This window comes from Balaenoptera musculus, chromosome 16 (assembly GCF_009873245.2).
Source record: "Balaenoptera musculus isolate JJ_BM4_2016_0621 chromosome 16, mBalMus1.pri.v3, whole genome shotgun sequence".
Taxonomy (NCBI): domain Eukaryota; kingdom Metazoa; phylum Chordata; class Mammalia; order Artiodactyla; family Balaenopteridae; genus Balaenoptera; species Balaenoptera musculus.
The window spans coordinates 80,692,690-80,702,908 of NC_045800.1; positions in this window are offsets into that span (position 1 = coordinate 80,692,690).

Genomic DNA, 10,219 nt, shown 5'->3' on the forward strand with positions numbered 1-10,219 from the left:
CTGTCTTGGTTTTCTCAAAGGGTGTCCTTAGAGGTTCCTTAGCCCTGTTGTGAATGTAGCAATGTGCTCCAACAATAGGGTGTCCTGATGGGTGACATTATTACTTAAGGTCCCTTGACAGCCCCGCAGTGGATGCAGAGCGGGGTTCAAAGTCAACACAGAGCACTTTAGGGGCAGTACCACTACCATGCGCACCTTCACTCTGCATCTCCAATACAGAACGCAAGATGATTTTTAGAAATATACACGATCACCTTTGGAGGTTCTAATAACAAATGCACCAAAAATCTCATCTCTTATGAATGCGTTACATTTTTTTTTCCCTTAGGGTATACAGAGGTCTTTTCAAAAACTGCACATTTCACACTGATTAATCTCGGTGGATTGCCTCTTGCTACGGCAAATATGATAATGTCCAACAATTGTAATTAACAATCATGGAACCTTATGCCATAAGAAGATGTTTTAAAAGCTAAATAATCACTTTTAAGAGGACACTAGAAAATTGAAGAGGGCAGAATAGGGATGGAAGAAAGAGGAGAAAACAGAGAAAAACAGAGCAATGAACGAAGTGCTTAGGGGACAGAAACGTTGAAAGGCCCGAGTTTAGGCTTTCAGAACAAAGAAGGAGGCATTTGGCTTCAATACTGTGGGATCTGATGGATTCTAGAGACCAGAAGTTTCATGAATTAATTCATTCGACAAACATTTACTGTATGCATCCTGTATGTTAAGGCACTGAGGATTTTAGATTGTTATGTTTTTAAGATCTGGCAGTTTTGTAGCCTACAGGAAAAGGACCTGAAGCACGAGAGAGATCTGATGAACATGAAGGGAAAGGAGAAAGAGAAGGCAAAAGAAAAAGCAGAACTGGAAGAAAGTAGCAACAGCAGACAATGCAAACAAACCCCCACCCCCACCCCTTGCAAGCCCTGATTTTTCCCAGATAAGATACGTGTAACATTTCTTAATGCTTTCCTAATTTTCCTTAGGAAAGTCAGGCAGTCCTAGGCACGAGCATGTTACACAATTTCTGTAAGTCCTGCCCTCTAGCAGGTACTGAGAGGAACGGGATTAAGAGGAATAAGAGTCAGACCCTGTTCTCAAACAACTTAGAATCTATTTGGAAATTTCAAGCACATTAAATTATGGATCTGATGTAAGATGGCATTCAAGCAGGTCAAGAGTGGCCTGATGCACACCTTGGCTGCATGCTTCAAAGAAGGGAGTGGGCCGAGCTGGGTGGAAGCAAGAAGGATGGGCTCCAGGAGGCACACCAGAGGGGGAGACAAGACATCAGACTGGACAGATGGCCGCATATTTGGGGACCAAGAAGAATCTGTGGCTCCTGTAACTGAAGGACAATTACCGGGGGTAATGGGACATGAAGTTTGACTAAATAGCATCAGGAGGGATTTTCCAAGGGCCCAGAAATTCATGCACGGGGAGGCACGGGGGTCCCGGGGTGGTCCGTGATGACGGCGGCGCGTGGGGAGCGGCCCAGGCAGAGGTGTTTGTGAAGGATGGAACTGCGGGTGGGGCACGTGCAGTGAAGGCTGCTGACAGGCCATCAGAGTCTGAGGAACTGGACCAGGATGGCAGCACAGAGGAACTAGTCGGCAAGCCATCGCAACGAAGGAGTCCATCAGGTTTAGAGACTGGTCTGATTCAGGGCATGAATGAGAAGAGGGCACCTCCACGCCTGCACATGTGGTCCAGTTTCGTGAACGGGAGCAGGGCTCATCTTGGGAGAAGACGATAAATGCCCAGATAAGTAAATTAAAATGACTTGATGTCAAGGCGGGGCGCGCCTCCGGGCAAACAGAAGAAGGCCGCCCCCCTACCCGCCGGCCCCCAGGGTTAGGCAAGGATGGGAATAGGTGATGCAAAGCACATGCGATAGGAGATGGGCCTGGCTGCCTGCCGAGGTGCCAGATGTTCTCAGTCCTTCTCCCTGAGAATCCCTGGTTGTATGTGTGCTGCACGAGCACCACGTGTTCATTCCTTCCTCGTTCAACGTGCGCTGTTTAAACACTCACGTGTACCAGGCACCGTGGTGGGTGCCACGGCAGAAAGGGGTAAGCCCAGGTCGAGGCCCTCGGGAAGCTCTCCGTCTACGGCGAAGGCATAGATAAACACAGAACGGAGCAATGAATCTGAGGAAAGCATTCGAGACAGCTATACAGGGAATTCACTCACAAATGCTGTGTTGAATTGGGATTAAAGAGGGTAAAATTTCAGAGCTCCTTAGACGACTTCAGGAATTCTCCGCAGGAGCAGAGAGTAGCGTGACTCAGGGATACAAGTTTGTGTCTCGAAGTTCAACATAGAAGAGGAGAGGGCTGTGGTCACAGCGGCCTGGGGAAGGTAAGCAGTGTAGCCCCTGGGAGGCTAACATGCTTTTTAAATCGGAGGACCAAATCAAGCCAAAGAAAACGGGCTCATTTTTATCTCTACCGATTAGGATACTTCTAAATGCCATTTCCTGGGTGTGTACAAATGTCATGAAATTCGGCGTTTCTTTTCATCAGTGTATGGCACAGACAGGGGTAAGCTCAAGTCTCACCTCCAAGGTCACAGCTCTGGGTCTAGGCAGCGTTCTGTGCCCCTTGCATGGAGGAGAGGCAGGCTTGTGGTGGAGACTTGGCTTTGAATCTGCCATTCAGATAGATGTTCCTGATGTAGGTCCAACGGGGTTGCCGGACACTCAGAGCAGGGAGAGGAGTCGGGAGCCAGGAACCCTCGCCTCCGGGGCCAGTCCTTAGGTCTGTACACACTGTAACTTTTCATCCCTGAGCCTGTCTGACTAACCCCCGTCCCCACCCCCCGCCCCGGGAGATCCCTGAGTCCCAGATGCATTGCACTAGACCTTAGGGTGAGAGGTATGAGAAAAGGAAGTTTAGCAAGGTCAGTAACCGCCTAGGTTTGGACATCCAAAAGTCTGGGTTCCAATTCAGCCTCCACAATGTAATTAGCTATGAATCTTGGACAAGTTATTTCCTAAGGCTCTGTTCCCTTGTGCAGACTGGGCATAAGGATAGCATCGGTCTCATAGGATGTTTGTGCATATTGAATGAAATGGTCTATTTCAGATGCTTAGTGCTGTATCTCTACCTGGTACGTGCTCAACGTGTGGTCCTCGGTATCAGAATGTGCCTGTACCCGTGTTCCGGGCCAACGCTAGGGATAAACGGGGCTGCCTGGACCCTTCTTTGCTTTTCTCTCCTAGCAACCCAACTCAAATACCAGCTACTGAAATACTACACCTCATTAATAGGCAGCTTCATCTCTGAGATATCTCCACCGAGCAGCATCGACCCCACTTTGGCCCTTACTGTTTTGTTTTCCTGCTAATTTTCTGGTGAATCCAACAACTGGAACGAGAGTGTCACCTGCCTCCACCCCACCCACTGGGAGATGGACATGCAGGCAGCTGGGGAGCTGGGGTCATGGCAGCCCGGAGGTAAATCCTGCCCAAGAAGCCCTGTAGGAGAGCCCTCAAAAGAAAGAGGCTCTTGGCCAAAGGAGATTTTATTTTGCAGTTTCCAAAAGGTAAGGGAACCCTTCCAACAATTTTTTTTTTTTTTTTTTTTGCTTACAGGCTCAGAATTTAAACATAGGACACTGAATAGCCAGAACCTTGGCCCACCCCATGAATGCCCGGGGCATGTTGCCAGCACCAGGAGTTCGAGCTTCTGCCCAGTAGGCTTGTAACCTGAACTTTCTATTTCCAAAATCCCGGTTCTTAGTAGCCAGCACACATTTTGAGCCACAAAATTCTGAGAATTATTGCACTTGTCAGCTGCTAAAGTCACATGCCCTTCAGCCTGGTCCCTTCTACTGGTGTTAATCGTACTTCTGTTAGAGCCTATGAATTTTACTGTCACATAAAAATTGGCGTCTCTTTTAATACCACCCAAGGCTTTGCCATACTCACCCAGAAATATACCGTCAGGCCTGTCAGAATCCATCAATTCTCAGGATCCCTCAGGATCTCCAAATACAACGGCTGATGGCAAATCAACGGATCATCCCATTTAGCTTCATTAAAGAACTGACCCCATGATGAAAATTTAGTTTAATTAGGATAATGTCTCATATTTAAAGAGTGCCTCAAAGCCAAGAAGCCCACAGATTTTATCTCTTAATTCTCCAAGCAGTACTACATGTCACCTAGAGCCAACTTTAGTGAACAGGTATGTTTGTCCCCATTTTATGGATGAGAAGAGCTTGCCGCGCGTTAAGTAAAAGGACCATTACAGAGTTAGGAGCTAGGGATGTAAACCCGGACTCGGGATTCGCACTTCCAGATTGACTTTATTTGCTTAATGTATGTCTGTGAACTATCAGCGGCACAAAAACACATACGGAATCACTTTTTTTTTTTGAGTACATGTTTAATGAATAGGGGATCCTGAGTACATGGTGAGGCTGTAAATAGATGTCAGTAGTGGAATGCAGGGGTGGACAAATATAGAATGTAGCTTGTGCTCAGCAAGGCTGCCCTTCAACCCCCCATCCCCGGGCTGGTATGTTAACTACTGGTCTGTTTGGAAGCTTTTTTTTTTTTAGGTTCAGTTGCATGATAGTACAAAGAGCCTTGTGTTACCATCTCAACACTACTATTTATACCCTGTGACCCATTAAGCACTGGTTCCTTGGTTGGGGTTCTCCCAATATCTTGAGAGAAAAAAAAAAAAAAAAAAGAGGGGAAAAAATAGCCTGACTGGGAAAAAAAAAAAAAGGAGCTCTCATTTAACAATACTTGAGTCAAGAATTTGGAAACATGACCCCAGCCAAAGCCTTCAGAGGCCTGGTATCAAATGTTGTTATTTTTGGGTGGCTGGAAAATCAGGCTGCTTGAGGAATGGACAAGGTGCCCCAGTGACTGCGCAGGAAGTGGGAGCGGGGCGGGTGGGAATGCGCCAGAAGAGGACCTCACGGGCCCTCGGTCCACCTCCCTCCCAGCGGAGGGAGGCACGACGTCCACGTTTCCGTCCACGTTTCCCAAAGGCAGCTCGGCGCTCTCTTCCTCCCAAATACCCTGGGAAACGAACCTCAGCGATGAGGTCCCCTCCAGGGGATTTATTTTTCCTTAAACGCAGGGTTTCCCGTGAAAGCGAACGGCCTCCCCCTTCGGGGAAAGATGCCCGCTGGAGATATTTTTATGCTCTGTCTGCAGTGGGTGAAAGGGAATCCTGGTTTAAGATATCACCAGTAATGCCCTCCAGCCCCGCGGAGCTGGATCGACGTCAGAGCGGAGGCACAGCCCGTGTTTGGAATATGGCTCACTCGCCCTGTCCGCCGGGTCTCCCTTCCAACTCAGTCTGTCCCAGCACACGCACGCGCACACGCATGCAAGCACACAAACACAGATGCGCACATGCACACACGTGCAAGCGCACACACACGCATGTGCACACACGTGCAACCACACATCCACGCATGTGCACACGCACACTGGTGCATATGCATGAGGGCAAGCACACATCCACGCATGGGCACACACACACACACACACGCCAGCACACATTCATACGTGCAGGCACATACACAAGCACACATATACCCAGCTTAGGGGCCAGCTGGTTACCTGCTGTGTCATGGACGTTTAGTACACATTCAAAAATTCTTCTGGGGGAGCGTGAGGGAGCTGTGTGTGATACTGCTCTGTGAAACCAGCTAAGAAAGACATCAAAATAAACTTTCCTGAGCCTACACTGGAGTGAGAGGCAGGAAGCCTAAACTCTATTCTTGCATTATTCACATGCCCTCAGCGTTACCTTCCATGAAAAGGTCTTTAAAATATTTAGACTTGATTCCTCCTTGTAAGAAAATCAATGTTTAACTGCTTCTGAACCCTGTAAAAGATAAGATTGTCTATTTGGGGCATAAGGGTCAGGTTTTCATGCCTCCAAGGCCGCTTCTGTGCACCCACCGGCCCATCCCATAGGAATTCTACTTGTGCCTTCATGTAGCTCAAATACCAATTTCTTCACACACGGTATAGACGGGAGCTGTCCCATCTCTGACTGTTCAATGCTTGAGCTGGGACTGGATGGGTGGTAGCAGTTAGCGGGTTACAAGACGGTTGATGGATGAGTGGGGATGAGGGAACTATTGCTACAAGCCAGATACAGCGCATTCTAGAAAGGGAAACAAAGCATTAGATCCTGTGGGAGAAATTAAGGGAAAGTGGTGAGAGATGGGTTGGAAAAGAACATTTTCCATGTTCTTGTAAGCCAAATTGAGGGGTTTGACTTTAATTTGAAGACAACGGGAAGTTGTGATTTTAAGTAGAAAGGTGAGTCTAGGTTGCTGGTGTCCAAAGTAATATAACTGACATTGTGGCCCATGAGTATTTGTAAATGAGTAGATGAATGTTGATCATGAGAAAACTGTTGCGGAGGGTGCTGATAACTGTTGCTACAGTGTTAGTTCATGTTATATTTTTCCATTTGGAAGCTGTGGACTGAATGTTTGTGTCCCCCCTCTGGGGGGAAAAAAAAAGTTCATATGTTGAAGCCCTAACCCTCAATAGGATGGAATTTGTAGGAGATTAGGTTTAGATGAGGTTATGAGGGTGAGACCCCAACGATAGGATTAGTGTCATAAGACAGAGGAAGCAAGACCAAAGATGCCCCTCCCTCCCTGGCTCCCTCCTTCTCCCTTTCTCTCTCTCTCTCTGTGCCATGTGAGGACCCAGTGAGAAGGCAGCATCTGCAAGCCAGGAATTGGGCCCTCATGAGGAACCAAACCAAGATCTTTTCCTTCCAGCCTCCAGAACTGTGAGAAAGAAATGTCTGTTCCGCTCTGTGGTATTTTTTTTTTTAATGCATTAAAAACCATTCGGTTTTATTAATTAACATGTATTAGGTTCACAAATAGTCTAAGTAAAGCCTTTCACAGTCCATATTGATCTTTTTACTGTCTCTATAGTTTTGCCTTTTCGAGAATGTCACATAGTTAGACTATGTCTTCTCACTGCTTGATAGCTCATTTCTTTTTAGCCCTAAATAATGTTCCATTGTCAGGATGTACCACAGTTTGTTTATCCATTCACCTACTGAAAGATGCCTTGGATGTTTCCAAGTTTCAGCAATTATGAATAAAGCTGCTATAAACATCTTTGTGCAGGTTTTAGATTGGAAATCATTTTTCAGCCTCTTTTGATGAATATAATACCAAGGAGTGTGATTGTTAGATCATATGATAAGAGATGTGTATTTTGTTATAGCTGCCTGAGCAGACTAATACATAAGCCATCCAAAATGTGTTAATATAAATAAATGCTATTTTCTTGTTGAGAACTTAATTCCTCTTCAAAATAGGCACAGTATGGTTAGACATGAACCTGAAGACCTGTGTGTTGCTCATTCTGCTGAAAAGGATCATTCTCATCTCTCTTTAATACGTTGGGCAATTTTTTTTGCCAGCCTCCCAGAACTTTCAGTAGAGGCATGAATCTACAGATCTCTGGTGCAGAATGATCGAACAGTTTTCAATACACCCTAGAAATAATGTTATGGGGCTTAAGACGAATCCATGTGAATTTCATTCACAACAATTTTCAGCAAGTAATATGCTTTTCTTCTATCATAACTCAAAGCATGGGTTTTCTTAGGCTTTGACTTACCATCACTTGGGTTCAGAGTGTAGTGTAGGTTGACTAATAGCCATATTCCTCCAGAGAGCAATGTCCTTTTGTCTTTATAGTGGTGCTAAGTATACCACAATTATCAATATATGTCAACACAATTTTCAGGAGAGTTTATCTCTCTGCCCCAGATATTTTCTCTCCCGTGCTAGGTCATTCAGTTTCCTTAGGAATTTTGTTTTGGACTTGGCTCTTCTGACTGATTCTTAGTGGTCTCTGTATAGTGTGGAGAATACAGCTCTTAGATATAAGAGATTGGTACCTTATAAATTGTCTCTCCATACACTATAGGAAAAAAAACCACAACTCACTGTTTTTATTCCCATCTAGAATAAATGTACTTGAACTCTTTCTGCACATGCCCCAAAAATATAAAGCATGTTAGATGGTCCGCCCTCCGTGTGCTCATGTTCCTCATCCGCTGATGCAACCAACCATGGATCGTGAACCGTAACTGAATCCTCGCATATGGAGGACCGACTGTGAGACTTGAGCATCCGCGGACTTCGGAATCCGCCGCGGATCCTGGAACCAATCTTCCGCGGACTCCGAGGTATGGCTGTGACCTATAAAATATGCTTTCAGTGTGTGTAATTCCCTACGGAGGGAAGACATAAAGCTTCATCCAAGTCCCTCCCCCCAATGACATCTAATGCCAAGGGTTGGTTTCTACCCAATGCAACAGAAAGTCAGACGGTTCAAAGGAAGGAAAGATCACAGGTACCCTCTGTAACACCTGTGTGACGAGGAGCTATGCTCAGGGCTGTGTCTGGGGATTCTGGACGCTCAGGTGAGACTATGTGCCCCAACCTCTAACTCCCAATTTAGACACTCCTGCCACTTCTTGATGCCAGTAAGGTCTGGAGCCACACCCAAGAAGCGTAGAGCCTTGGTCAAAACTCCAAAATCCTTTTTCTTCCTGAAGTATCCTTTCTGGAACATGTGTACTGTCTCAAATTTAATTTACTTCAGTAGAGGGAAGGCCGACCCGAGCAAAATTCAAGCTCCCCTCTCAAACAACAGCCCACCTCCCTGCAATCCGCAAGAATCCTTTCAGCATCCTTAGAGGGCAGTGGTGGAGGTCACTGGATTTCCGGCCCCTGGCATGTTCCCATGCCTTTGAACGCCTTCCTCTGCTGAGTGTTGAGCAAGGCATCCACAGAGTCAGGTGGCAAAGCACAGGAAGAGGTTTGGTTTTCTGAGCCTGAGGGCAGGGTATATCCCACTCAGATGCCGCCACCAGGAAGGCAGCCCTTCCAAACTCGTTTGCTTAAGCCCGGGATGTCCACTATTACGGGACGTTCCCACACCCCTCACCTCCTGACCGCTCCTCCGCGGAAGCTCACGTCCACTTGGTCCTCCGTCGTCTCTCCTTCCCTTTCTGTCCCCTCCACGAAGCCTCCCAGAGGGGACTTGCCACTCCCACGGGCGCTCACTGTCTCATCACTGTCTCGTGACTGAGTCTCCTGCCAGCCACACATCCTTCCAGGTGATATTGGTAAAATAAGCTAAAATAGTTCGTGAAAGCTAAATAACAACTGCTAACCCTTAATCTTTTTTTTTTTTTTCTAATTGAAGTATAGTTTTTTTACAATGTCTGTTAGTTTCAGGTGTACAGCACAGTGATTCAAGTATATACATATTCTTTTTCAGATTCTTTCCCATTAGAGGTTATTACAAAATATTGAGTATACTTCCCTGTGCTATGTAGTCGGTTCTTGTTGGTTATCTATTTTATATATATAGTAGTGTGTATCTGTTAATACCAACCTCCTAATTTATCCCTCCCCCAACCCCCCTTTCCCCTTTGGTAACCATAAGTTTGTCTTCTATGTCTTTGGGTTTATTTCTGTTTTGTAAATAAGTTCATTTGTATCTTTTTATTAAGATTCCACATATAAGTGATATCATATGGTATTTGTCTTTGCCTGACTTCACTCAGTATGATAATCTCTAGGTCCACCCATGTTGCTGCAAACGGCATTATTTCATTCTTTTTTATGTCTGAGTAGTATTCCATTGTGTATATGTACCACATCTTCTTTATCCTTTCATCTGGGGATGGACATTTAGGTTGCTTCCATGTGTTGCCATTGTAAATAGTGCTGCTATGAACACTGGGGTGCACGTATCTTTTCAAATTATAGTTTTCACTGGATACATGCCCAAGAGTGGGATTGCATGATCATATGGTAACGCTATTTTTAGTTTTTTAAGGAACCTCCATGCTGTTCTCCATAGTGGCTGTACCCCCTTTATCTTACTATAACGACACTGGTAAAAAAAACTGGGCTTGCTCTCCTAGAGTCCTGGAGGCCAGGGCTTCTCAACCTTCAGTGCCCGTGAATCACTCAGGGAACTTGCTAAAATCCACATTCTGAGTCAGTAGGTCACTCCCGGGGCCTGAGACTCTGTATTTTACACAAGCTTCCAGGCAATCTGAGGACCACCCTTTCAGTGGGAATGGATAGACCTCAAGCTCCTTGAGGGCCCGTGTCATGTCTGATGTGACTTTGTGTCCTCGGTGTGTAGTCAGGTAGCTGGCACACGGTGGATTTTCAG